Source organism: Zootoca vivipara, chromosome 8, assembly GCF_963506605.1.
Source record: "Zootoca vivipara chromosome 8, rZooViv1.1, whole genome shotgun sequence".
NCBI classification, from domain to species: Eukaryota; Metazoa; Chordata; class Lepidosauria; order Squamata; family Lacertidae; genus Zootoca; species Zootoca vivipara.
In genome coordinates, this window is record NC_083283.1 from 28781860 (window position 1) to 28795578 (window position 13719).

Sequence of the window (13719 nt, forward strand, 5' to 3'; positions counted from 1 at the left end):
GCATTTCATAGAATCATAGAATCATAGAGTTGGAAGAGACCACAAGGGCCATCCAGTCCAACCCCCTGCCAAGCATTTCTAATTAAAAAACTGAAATTGCATTTCATCTGGCTGAATATATTTTGTTAAATCTCAGTGTGTTTTGCAAGTTGAACCTATGCAGTCACTTCAAAGGTGAATTTATTTTGCTTGCTTGCTTCCAGGAAACAATATGCATAAGACTGGAGTCATGATGATCTTAATAAGTTGGGCATTATGCCACATGCTGCTGCTGTTGATGATATAATAATGGATCAACACAGATGTCTGCATTTTTGGATTCTCTTTGGGGGTATGACTGTGGGAGCTGTCACGATGAGTCCTGTACTTCAACATTTACCGTTACACCACTGGGAGTGACAAATTGCAGGCTGAGCTAAAGCTAGTTGGAGAAAAGCTTTGTGCATTTAAGTGAGTCCCAGTGCGGCTGCTGGTGTAGTTGCAGTGTCAGGCAAAAAAGTCATTAGATCTGCAACCCTATGCCTACTTACCAGGGGGGAAGTGAGCCACATTGAACTAAACCAGGCTTACTTCTGATGCTTGCAATGTATAGACTTGCAGTGTTGGAGAGCATAGTGATGCAGTTGCTTTAAGAAAACACATGTGGAAATTCAATAACCATTTTAATTGTGTATATGTGCATGCAGGATTATTTTTAGCGTGCAGGATGGATGGATGGCTTCTTTGAATTCCGTATAGTTACTTGCATTTCATTGGAAATGTATTTAAAAAATTGGAATGTAATGAACTTGAAACAAATTCTCCCAAAGTGCATGTACTTTAGATAACTCATTATTTTTATTGAGGCAGAATTCCAAACATTTGACAGTTGGCTCGTGAAACAGGGCAGTTTTGCATTCAGTGTTGGGGGCTCATTTTCTCCCTGGTGGTGCTCTCTGCCATGCACAGAAGTGCCTAAGGGAAAGAAAATATCCAGTTCTATTTTTAGCCGCACACCTTGGAATACCTTGCCAACAAAAAGCAGCCCAGTAGCATTTTCAAATCATAGCTTCAGTTAAGCTAGAAAATAACAGGTCTCTTTCATTTTGCCACCTGGCTTTTCTTCTGAATTGGAGCCAAAAGAGGCTTAGCACAGCAATCCTAAACATGATTACTCAGAATTAAGCCTCTCTGAGTTGTATGGCTGCTGATCCAACTGTCCATCCAGCTTTATCAAAATGTTACTCGTTAAAGGCTATTAATTACACATTATTTATATGATTCATTTTGCAGGTCTGAGAATCACTCCCACATCTGCATACAGATTGTATCTGTATAGAAGTCTGATCTCACACCCTTGTGAATTCACTTTTGAGGAAGGCTCATGGCAAGTTCTTAAATCCACACCTGCCATTTGATGCCTGCAAGATCAAGTGGCAAATATGCAGTGTAACACGGCTGGCGTAGTCCCATGGTACTAAACTGGAAACCGAGAAGAAAAAAGTACTAGAAGAAAGGGAAATCCTCTAGTGGCAGAGGCACATTTTTTTTGCACACCCGTCTTCTGAACTCTGCCACTCTGAGCTGATGATTTCCTTATTTTCCAGCCTCACCTATCAAGGATCAACAGGGACACCACCATGTTCCTCCCACAGCTAGTACTGAAACCCATACCATTTTTAAAATAAATAAATAAATAAATTACTCTGTAGTAATTACTCTGGAAGGATGCACCTGCTGCTTTCCAGGAAAACCATCATGGCAAGGGGATAGAGAGCAACGTGGCCCCAAGCTATAGGCTATGGATGGAACAACTGCTGTAATGCTTGCTTTCTACTCTCCCTACTCGCTTTTAACATATGTGCAACACTTTCAAAATGGTAGGTGCTTTATGATGACAATACGAATCACTACCAGAAAGCTTGCTGGGGCAGAGTTTGAACTTTTTCTTTTCACAGCGAGTTAAACCATCTCCCAGTTGGGGAACAGGGCCTCTCCACCGCTTGAGGAATGGCAGGCAGTGCCTTTTCCATTTACCGGTAGGTAGACTGCAGTAATCCATATGTTCTCTCGAGGCACGGTGCAATCTAGCTCTCCATTGACTTCACGTCACACGGGGACGCAGCACTGCCCGGTTGGGATCGCCCCCGCTCTATTTAATCACCTAAATGTACAGTATAGAGAGAATAATGCCTAAAAGCACGTGACCCTGGATTATCCCCAGGTCACCACGACGCCCCCGACGTCTCGCCCCACTGACCCACTAAATGCCGCCTCCGCCGCTCTCGCCTGCCAGGCTGAGGACCTGGCAATCTCTTCGGTGTGTGTGTGCGTGCGTGTACCTGCCTCGCTCTCGTCAGACGAGCTCCATTTGCCCAGCGCCCTCCCACAGCAACAGCAGCCGTCTCTGGAAGGCGTCGGGCATTGTGAACGTTGACCCGACTGAAAGTTGAGCAGAGGGTCAGCGCTCCTCCTCCTCCTCCTTAGCGCACGTCTGAACGCGGCGACTCCCGTTATCGAAGGCGACACGGTGCAGCGTGAGGGGGCCCGGTGAGTGGAGAGGGAGAAGAAAGCAGGCAGGACAGCGGCGAGAGAGCAAGCAGGAGGGGCTGGCTAAGCTGCGGGCCGGGGAATCCTCTCAGGGGGGCGAGAAAGGTGCCTGCAGCCTCGGCTGGCTTTCTTCCCCGCCGAGAGCCCGGAATGCCTCCTCCCTCGCCATTTGGCCGCCGCCAGCAGCGCCTGTGGTGTTGAGCCTCGCCGAGCTGGGCTCATGCGCATTGCCGGCGATGCTCGCGCGCTGCCCTCTCCGGCGCCACTTCTGCTCCTCCTCTCGCTGCTGCTGCTGTTTCTCTCTCTCTCTCCTCCTCGCCTGTGTGAGGGACTCCCTGAACTAGAAGCTGCTCGCTCTGGGGCTGCCTCTTTCTCTCTCTCTGCGCCTCCCTTGCCACCAGGAAGCCTTTTTTTGTGTTTGTTCTTTGCGACGTATTGGTTCTTCCCCCCCCCCATTGCGCTTTCCCACGCGCACCACCTCCCTGCCCGCCGGCCGGTGCTCCCCATTCTTCTCTTCTAAGCCAAGCTGAGGAGAGGGAAAGTGGGGCGCTGTGGGCTCGACGCCGCTGCCAGGACCAGCTCGTTTGGACTCGGCGCCTCAGCCGGCTGCCTTTCGGAGCGTGGGGTCCTCCTCAGCTTTCGCGCTGCAGTGCGCGAAGCCGCCAGCGGGGGCGCGCCACCTGGAAGGATCCGAAAAAGCTCGAAAGAGGGACGACTCTGCTGCCACTGTCCGGGGGACCTGCCTCTCTGGTAAGTGGAGAGAAAAAAGGGTCGCAGCCTTGATTGTGTGATGCGGGAGAAACTGCAACGCTGAACTCTTCCCGGAAAGCCGAAAGTGTAGTGGGGAGAGGAGGAGGTGGTGTTGGTGGTGCCTGGCTGCGGATATCCAGCAGTGTGCACTCTGCAGATGCTCAGAGGCACGGCTTTTATGCCCGACGATGGTTTGGCAGACGTGACTCTGTCCGTGAATATAGGGACCCAGAATTGGATCTGCTGAAATTAAATAAAACAGGTGCAAGGTGGGAATGGGAGAGAATGTCAACTTTCAGGGGTAGGCTGAGCTCCTAAATAGAGGGTGGAAGGGGCAGCGGGCGCACACATGCCCGGAAGCGGTTTGTCCGTGGCGGTGGATAAAGAGCAGTAATCTGAAAGAGAGACGGGAGAGGGGGCACAAATAGCCTGGGAATAACAGACTGATAAAAGATCCATAATCTACTTCATTCCTAAAGGATCTCACGGATTTGCCATTTCTGCTGCGTGAGAATGTTTATAAACCAGTGATTCGGGGACTGCTGCTTTTAGGCTGTGATTCAAAGAGCAGGTGCAGCCTTATCCTAGTTACACTTTCTCCCACGATATTAAGCAGCATTTGCGGTCCCAAGTCAGCCTGCCTAGGGCTGCAGCGGCATTACAGTACTTGGGTTGAAGAAAGTTCCATGGAAATAACTGCGACAGCTTGCAAGTTAGAAGTGTTTTAGGATTGTGCTGCTGCTGGGTAATCGACATCAGCTTGCGTTTGTGGTAGCAGCAGGCTGTGTGTGACGATGTGTAGTGGTTTTATGTTCCTTCTCAGCTCGCTGGGTGGTCTGGGGCAAATCTCAGTTTAAATTAAAGCGAAGGAAGGGATAAATGAGATAAGAATTGTAAACATGCTTGTGGCTGAGAGGCACTCTGGAATGTGGAATAATAATATTGCAGTGAGAGGGGCAGCTGGAGTCTAGGGGAGAGAAACAGGCTGCAAAGCTATTTCCATTTACCAGGAATTCAACTCAGGGAGGCTTACTTTTGAGTAGGCATGTATAGGATTCCACTGGATGAGAGGCATGCATGGCACAATATCTACAGAAACTAGCTGACGGTGGCCAACCTCAGATCACTTGGTCTCATAGTCTCTGTTTTTGTTTAGGTGCCAAAAATAAGCATCCAAATTCTAAAATCAGATTGCATCCTTTAAGCTTTCCAAGTTCGCATTCTTATTTGGAAGTAGCGAACAAGAGAGGTCCAGCAGTGGTAGTTATGCATTGGGGTTTCAGCTGTTTGAGAGCAGATTTTGTCTGTGATCTCATGCAATGCAATCAGCTTCAATGGAACTATCTCTGAGTAGTTTGTCGGTTGCGATAAAAGCAGCTGGGATCTATAGTGACATTTAAACTGGGAAGTTGTGATGGGGTGGAGACTTCATTAGTAAGGAGGAAAACCCTTACTGACGGGAGAAAGGGAGCGTGTGATGAGAATAAGTGTACATAGCCAGCCTGTGCAATTTATTCTAGCACTGTGGGATTATTCACTTCCAGATTATCTGATCATAGATCATGTGGCACCTAATGGATTGCTGCCAAGTCTGAATAACCAGTTGCAAAGGAGCTCTCTTTGTTCGGGTGTTTTCTATACCAGTCTCTTCCATTTTACATTTTTGTTAACTAATCCCAAGCAAAAGTGTGCTCGGGATTTTGGGATGGTGGAGAAATTTGATTCAGTTTGCATTCAAAAGCAAATTTGCCCAATTTCTAAAACAATATGCAAACTGAAACACCACAATCCTTCCAAATTTGTATCATTTGTGTTGTGGGGTGGCCGAGATCGGATGATGCAGAGTTAGGGTGGGGAGTTTGCTGAGGACCCAGGGGAGGGCTCCAGGAGGGACCAGAGATCTCCTAGAATTGGGACAACTTGATACCGGTAGTGAGGTTTTTTTTTGGGGGGGGGGAGTCCCTTCAACTTGGTCTCTCACCTTACCTGACTCCATGATGAGAGCCGCCTTCTCCTCCGTCCCCATCTTCCTCTTCACAGCTGTCAGCGTTTTGGTGCCTGTTGTGCCACCTACCCTGGTGCTGTCAGATGCTCACCCATTTCTCAGGGGGCAGAGACACCAAGAGATACCAGAGAAGGAGAGAACAGATGGTTCCACCTACTAGGCATAGGGAGAGATTGTAAAAACACTTGCTGCACTAGGTTGAGCCTGCCCCATTCCTCTATATGGGATAGCAAGGGTGTGTTTCAGTGCTGGATCAACATCTGAAACTTGGGGAGTTATATATTTGTTGTTGAAATCAGTTGTGTGTATTGCCTGAAGTGCCATAAGCTAGTGATTTGAATATTTACTGCAGCAGTCTGAACATCACACAGAATCCTCCTTTGAGCCTTCATTCTTCAGCAAGGACAATTTGTACTTCTTTAAATTTTGCAATGCATCTTTCCAGCCATATGCACAAAAATGCGTATACCGCGGTGTGCAAATAAATGCACAGCATTGTGAGTTTAAGGGATGGGGATAGGCTGTATGTCTGTCCAATTTCTGGATCCAGCAGAGACTCAAATTGCTAAGCAAGTTTATTGGTAATGCCCCAAGTATGGTTCATTAAGGTAACAAAGGAAGTGGCTCTGTGCCAAAGGACAAATGGGGGGGGGGACTCCAATCCCTCAAACGTCTGTTAGTTAGAATGAGAGAGTTGAGTTGTGTGTGTGTGAACTAGAAGCTGCAGGCTGGGCAGCTGAGAAGCAGAGCCATTCCTGATTTCTGTTTGAATCCAAGGTTGTGACTGTGGGTGAAGTCTCTGTTGTCCCTCATTCTGAGGAAACCAAAGCCTAGGTAAGCTGGAACCCCTGGAATCCTACACCACTTGGAGATTGGAGCAGCATGCAGCAATATATTAATGAATTTTTAATGCATTATGTTAGGGAAAATGCATATACTGTACAAATATATAGTGAAAAAAAATTATTGCAAAAATGCTGAGAAATTTTCATTAGAAGTTGGGTGGGTTTTTTTCTTTAAAAAAAATGAAGCTGATGAGGAAATCTGGAGAACTGGACTTAAGACTGGAAAAACGAGAATCTGAGAGAAACAGAAATCGACCTGTTTTGTCCATCCCTAATTAGGATTTCCATTTCCTACTCAATCCAAATTAGTGTGCACACTTGGAACTTGACACAGATTAAAGCATCGCATCATGGCTTGCACTTCTAACCGTGGTTGTGTGTGTTGTATGCACTGAGCCAGTGAGCTGATGGAAAGATACATTTGCCATGTATTGACCATCATCTGTTTGTATCTAACCAGCACATGTAGTTGCTGCTAGGAAGCATTTCCACTTTCTCTCTCAGCTGCATTCCCTCACATGTTTCTTTCCAAGGTTAAGTTCCATCAGGCGCAGCAGGGGATTGCCACTGGAAGGATGTTGCTCCTCTCTGTGTGCAGACTACAGTTGTAGAGCCACTTTCCCTTCCGATGTGGAGGCATATGTGTGCATGTGGAGGCCTCCATGGTAAATAATCCCACTGTTATTTGAGGGACTTAGAAACTCATGCAACGGAAAAGCTTTTCAGCTGCACCACACTAATAGACCTAATTATCTATACACACAGCCAGTGATTTATAAGTGGTTGAACTGTAATGCTTTGAATAGTAGAGTTCTTTGACCTTTCATTCTGATCTGTCACCCAGGGATCTGGCTTTAAGCACAGTAATAGATCATCAGTGATGCTGAATACTTGAACTGATTAAATATGTAACACTGAGCAACTGAACAACAAAAGCAGGAAAACACTTGCTTCTTGTTATATATATTTTTAATTTAAAAAATACATTTTGTAGTTCATGCCACAGCATCATTTTGATCTGCTTGGGGTTTCTCTCTGTGTGTGTGGGTTTGTTTGTTTTTTCATCTTATGGAATATTATTTGCTATTTCCACTTGTTAATGGTGAAAGTCTTATGAGTACACTTTAATAACCTTGTATCACATTGGGATTCTGCCAATGCAAAGTGTTCTCAGGATAACAGCCCTGGGACCAATCAAACATAGTGGTGAAGTAGTGGTAGAATACTATCACGAAACTGCACCTCTAAGGATGCACGAGGGTTCTTTTCACGTGTACCTCCTGCAGCCTAGTCTTTTGCAGCGACTTATGTGGTCAAGCAATTCAAAACATCACACTTGAAATATTGGTTTCCATAGCATTGCAAGCAACTCTTCTTAGGATCAGGACAGTGTTCCCCTTTACTGTACAGTGGTACCTCTGGGTACAAACTTAATTAGTTCCGGAGGTACGTTCTCAACTGGAAACCGTTCTTAACCTGAGGTGCTAATGGGGCCTCCTGCTGTGTGTGCGCCTTTGGCACCAGATTTCTGCTCGCATCCCAGGGCAAAGTTCGCAACCAGGAGCATCTACTTCCGGGTTAGCAGAGCTCGTAAGCATTCGTAAGGAGAACGGTTCGTAACCAGAGGTATTACTGTACTCAGCCGAAGACATGCTGCATCAAATTCTGCTGCAGTTTTGTTGTTGCCATAGTGTTTTAGCAATACCTTTTAAAGCTTCTCTTGCCTAAGCAGGAATGTATTTTGGAGAATGTCCAATGTCTTTAAAAACTCTACATTTTATTTATTTATTTAATGTTTGTCATTACGATTAATATGTATATTGAAAAAAGTGGTCCCAGAAGATTTTTTTTCTAGCGGTCTATAACCATACATACCTTGTTCTAGTCAGTAATAAAATAGAACTAAAAAATGGAGGAAAGAAAACATTTCCAATGTGAAGCCAATTATTCCTATGGTTTACAAGTCCACACACTTCAGGAAAACACAATATTAAACGGATATAAGTCTTGGTTACTTTCAGCCCTGTAAGCAGAATTGGCTACACCTGAAGTTCTAGAATTTAAACACCTGAGTCCTAAATGTTCCCATCACAGCATTGCTGTGCAACCAGCTGTCAATAGATCTTGCAAAGAATGTGAGCCAAAGTAAGTCACAAGAACTGCTTGCATGACTAAAAAGCTAGAAAGATCTTTTTAATCCTAAAAATGCACATAAATGGTTTTCTCTAATTCCTTTTGTAAAAAAATAAAAATCATATAATGAAAAATTAATCTGCAGCCTAGTTCTTAATGCATCTCAAAACCCAGTGCTCTGCATAAATCTAATTGCAAGGCGTTTTAATGACAATGTGGGGGCAGGGGCTGGGTTAGTTCCTGCATCAGTTTCCCAAGGACTCCATTAAGTAACCTAAGCTCCACATTTAACCAGCCATTAAAATGATTTTAATTTGGTAGACGGCACCATCTGGAGTCTGCCTTTTAAGGGGAAAACAATTCATAATGTAAGGAAAAATATTAAGAGAGTTGTGATTTTGTTTTGCTCCAAAAAGAGGCTTCCACTGAAATCTCTTTATTGGCTGTGGGTGGTATTCAGGTGCTGTTTGTTCCCAGGAGATCACACCATCCACACACCAGAATGTTAAGTAAACCTGGACACTAAAACGATTGGAAAATTGCAATAGGAAATTTTCTTTCTTGATTTTTTCAATTAGAAGTGGCAGACAACAGTTTCTTTAGGCTGCACTTAAAAGAAGCCGGTGCATCATTTTGCTCATTTTAGGGGAAGTTGGTTCAAAACAGGTGAATTTAGGACCTCAGCTCATGATCAGTAGTCAAGTTTCCTTGAAGTCCGCATAGCTATCATTGCAGGCTTTTTTTTTCTGAGTGTTCTTTTTACTTGGCAACATGTTTATGATATTTGGCATATGCTTTATTTTAGTCAATAATAAAATAAAAGTTTGGAGAAAAGAGAGGAAAATATTTTCCATGTGAAGCCACAGAAATCTTTTTGTTTGTTTGTTTACGAGTCCATGTACTTCAGGACAACACGATTATAGGTGCCAAGTTCTGGATTGAAAAATCCGGGATCAGTAGCACCGTGGCACCGGAAGTCACTTCTACGCATTCCCGGACATGCGAAGAAGCGATGTCCGATGCTGCTGTGCCCATTTCCAAAATGTCCACAGTGCCAGAAGTCGGTTCTACACACTTCCGGACATGCGTAGAAGTGACTTCTGGCGCTGCAGACATTTTGGAAATGGGCACAGCAGCATCGGACATCGCTTCTACGCATGTCTGGAAGTGCGTAGAAGCAACTTCTGGTGCCAGTGAGGCACCAGAAGAACATGGCTGCTGGCAGGAGCTCCGTAATCTGGGGGAATACAGGGTATTTTGCCATTTGGGACACCTGCGGGAAACTGAAAGAAAATACAGGGGTTTCCCAGGGAAAATGGGGTACTTGGCATTTATGAACACTATATTAAACTGAGATAATTCTTGGTCACTTTTATCCTCGTAAGCTTACTTTAACTGAAAGTCATTGCCACAAGTGTTTCTTTTTAAATACATTGTTTAGAATTGAAATTCCTTCACTGACATATAGGAGTTGGAAATGTTTTTGGTCTGTTGAGTAGCTTTTAGATGATAAATTAGTAAAATAAGTGCACACAATGCAAATTCTCAGTCAAGCTTTGTTTCCTGAGGATCTGAAAAAAGGCACAAATAAAAAGAGACTGCTGGATCAGGCCAATGACCCATTTAGTCTAGCATCCTGTTCTCATAGAGGCCAACCAGATGCCTGGGGGAAACTTACATTTTAAGCATAAGCAAATGTTACTTTCACAGTCCAGAGGTTTCTCAGTATGACTTCCTATACTTACCACCCTCAGAAGTCTGTGAATATGCAGCAGGGCTAGGGAATATTTCTCACTCAGCAACCCAGACCTTCATCTCCCCTCAACTCTGCAGACGTGCTTTGATGGGTAGGCAGGGGTACAGACTGGTCAATCATCTGATTTTATGATGATGTCAGGTGATTGACACCTGTCAAAGCTAGTTGTGGGTGCTTGGGAAGTATTGTGCAAGAGGCTTTGCTAGCCCTGTGCTTGGCACTTGGGAAGTGCTTTGAAGATAAAATAATTCATCTCTCTGCAGACCTTGATGTTTTGAGTGCAAATCCCACTTATAGGTGATGCAGACTGGTGGCAAGCTGGGCCAGAATGTGTCTGACCGCATGCCCTCTGAACCCTTGCCCTTCTTGGCTGATTAAAGCTATCAGAGGTGGGGTTGGTGATTGACCAGACTGGTGGCCACTTGAGTAACTTCAGGTGAAAATCCATGAAGAATAGAGGTTCAGTGTAAATTGCTTTATTGTAAGAGCTTCCCTCCCTCTCACCAACTGTGCAGAAGATGCTGCTTTAAAAGTTGCCCGGGATTTATATTGTTGTAACAGAAGGATGCAGGAAAGCACATTGTTTGCCTTTCAGGCTATATGTATATACTGGAAGAAAATCTGTTTGTTTTATTTTAAGCTTTCTCCACTTCTTCATTCTGTGTATTGCAGGGCCTGTGTGTTCTTCAAGAGTCTCAAGTCTCAGACTTTACTTGTAGTCAGCTCCACTGATTAATTGGGATGCAAATTTTAATCTGTGATTAAAACTTCTGTCAATTAATTAAACTGACTGAAGTTTGGAGGCCTGGTGATCTGTACTACAAGGCAGTTTGTGCAAACTCCTTGTTCCAAATATAGATATTTTACAAACCACTCTTTCTGTTCTTAACTCTAGGAATTGGTGCCTCAGATCAGGAGTGAATGGGGGTTCCAAGCTGATACTTAATCCAGACAAGATGGAGGTCCATACAAGAATGTTGTTGATCTAGGTGAGGTAGTACTTCTCCAAAAGAGCAGAATAATACTCATTGGTTCATCATGTTCCCCGAATACTTAGATAGCTGCTGTGGTTAGGAGTGCATTTTATCAACTTTGGCTGATATGCCAGCTGCATAGCTGCCAAGTCTCCCGTTTTCCGCGGGAAACCCCCAGATTTTAATCTGTTTCCCACTGTTATCCTGAATAGAAAAAAATCCCAGAAATCCCCTGGATTTCCTACCTGCCAGGCAGGCTCCATTTCAGGTGCTGCTCTGCCCATATCTGGGCACCAGAAATCAGGCAGCGCCGGGACCGGAAGTTGCTTCTACGCATGTCCATACATGCGTAGAAGCAACTTCCGGTGCTGCGCCGCTGCTGATCCCACATTTTTCAACGGGAGACTTGGCAGCTATGGCCAGCTGCAGCCTTTGGAGAAGACAGACTTCGCTTGAGCAAAGCATCCATGCTTTAGTTACTGTATATCCATGCTTGATTACTATAATGCACTCTATGTGGGTCTGCTTTTGAAGATAGCATGGAAGATGGTGCAAAAGATAGTTGTTATACTTTTGTCTGGTGCTTGCAGGTCAGAGAATATAACTCCAATCTTATATCCAGTCATACATCAGCTCCACTATTTGCTTCTAGGCCCAGTTCAAAATGCTGATTTAAAGCCCTAAACAGTTTAGGACTGGGTTACTTTTGAGACCTCTTTCTCCTATATAAATGGGAAGGACAAGCCCTTTATTTCTGGCAGCGGTGTGACACTGGAATGGTTTCCCAAATGAAATTTGCCAGTTTGCCTCTTTGTGTGTCTTTCACTAGTAAGAACTTTTATTCTTACTAGTTTTTTTCTTACCCTTACTGCTAGAAGGGTGTGTGTGTGTTGGTTGTATTATGTTCTTTGTTTTTAGAAGCTGGCTGCTGTACCTGCATTTTTATTGATCTTGCTGTATGCCAATCTGGGCACCTTTTTGATGGATGAGATATAACAAATTAATTTTATTTACTTCTTAATTTTTTAAAATTAGAAGAATTTCATGCATAAAAGTTTTGCCAAAAAAATCATAAAAACCTTTTATTCTCAATTCCAAATTTGTTTTATTACAAAATAACTAGCAGCAGATGATTATCTCTTCTGATCAACTATCCTGAGTATTAACCAAGGAAGCTTCTTACGAAAGCTTGTTAAAAGTCTGTATGTATCAGTAATTCCAATTATGCACACATTAGCCAGTTTAGAAATGGAGAAAGCACTTACAGCTCTATTCAGAATGTGAGCTTCTAAATTATGTATGGTCTATTATTTTTCCCCCAAGGAAAAACTCAGGTTGCCTTGGGTGCTTTGCCTTGTCAGATAAGGGCTAGAAAAGACTTGGATCCCGATAACGTTGTGATACAGATAAGAATTTTTAGTGTCAGTGGCATTGTCAAATCCTATATAGGCTTCCCTGACAGCCTGAGACTGTATATAAAATGGCACTTGTGTATGGTGATCCTTCAGCCTTTCATGTTTCCCTTTTGTGTAGATAAGCTTTCAAATCTCCATCCTCAGTGTCAGCCAATGATAGCTTTACATATAATCTGACTTCCTGGAATAAAGATACAAACATGATTTAAAAACCCATTTGTTTGTGACAAAGGAAACACAGATATTTGTAACAAAATGCATAGACCACAGCCTGCCATCCATTTGGTTTAAGTGCTGACTTGTAAGCACCTTGGGTACCATTAATTTCATTGGGACTATTTGGGCATAAATGCTCGTAGATGATGATGGCACTATAATGGTAATGGGAACATGTCACACTTCACAGTCAGTCAAGGCTTATAGTTGGACCATCGCAGTATGGCAGTGGTTGCAGAACCTATGGTCCCCTAGCAAGTGGATTGTGGTGCATGTGTGTATGTATGCAAAAGGCTGGAACTGGGGAGGAGGAAACCGTGTGTGTGTGTGTGAAAAGGGGGTGTGAGTTAATGCAGCAGCATTTGAAAAGAACTCTAAGCCACTTTGGTAACTGGAATAGCCTCTAAAGTAGAACGTGCATTTCAGAGAAATCTTTGGGAACACAGAAGAAAATAGAGACAACACCATAGACTGTTTCTCGTTACATTTATATGACACCAATTCCATTGGCTCCCAGTTTGTTTCTGGAACCAGTTCTGATTCTCACCTTTTAAAGCTCTAAAAGATTTGCAGTTTGGATACCTCCAGAACCACCTCCCATCACATGAGCCTGTACCCTCTCATTATGGTCCTTGGGGATGGTCCTGCTCCATGTGCCTGCGCTGTGTGAAGTGAGGAGCATAGAGACACATGGCCAGGCCCTTTCATTGGTGCTGCGTGGACTACAGAATTCTCTGTCCCATGAGGTCTCACAGACTACTTCTCTAAACACATTTAAAACATCAAAGAAGACCTTGTTTAGAAAAGCTTTTTTTTAAGAGCTTTCTGAATTGAGTTATCTATAGGTTTAATGTCTGTTAACTTGGCTGCTTGTATTTACTACTATACTGCTGTCCTGCTGATTTGTTTTATGGTTTGCTGGTTTTTATTGTTTTAGAATCTTATTGGTAGCTGCTGTAATCTAGCATCCATATAGGATGTAAAGTATGGGGTATATAACCTTTCAAATAAAACTTTTTGCAAAACAACAAAGCATTCCCATTCTTTGATACAAGAGAAATTTAGTACTTGGACAGATTCTCACATGCTTGCATCC

General features: G+C 43.8%; 1 protein-coding gene and 1 long non-coding RNA gene across 6 annotated transcripts in view; one reads left to right on the forward strand and one right to left on the reverse strand.

Annotated features, from left to right (window-relative positions):
- Window positions 1-652: 652 nt before the first annotated feature.
- On the reverse strand, window positions 653-2749 carry LOC132592540 (uncharacterized). Its single transcript, XR_009558002.1, has 3 exons — window positions 2322-2749; window positions 2017-2143; window positions 653-954 (listed from the first exon to the last, which is right to left on the reverse strand). It is a non-coding gene; the product is annotated as an uncharacterized LOC132592540 (long non-coding RNA).
- The window catches only part of PAG1 (phosphoprotein membrane anchor with glycosphingolipid microdomains 1), a 96663-nt gene continuing 85688 nt past the window's right edge, over window positions 2745-13719 (forward strand). For 4 of the 5 annotated variants that reach the window (XM_060277731.1, XM_035126034.2, XM_060277730.1 and 1 more), the window contains exon 1: window positions 2745-3279. The gene's annotated coding sequence lies outside the window, so the exon portion shown is untranslated. The remainder of the gene's footprint in view (window positions 3280-13719) is intronic. The other variant, XM_060277732.1, reaches the window with a different exon arrangement.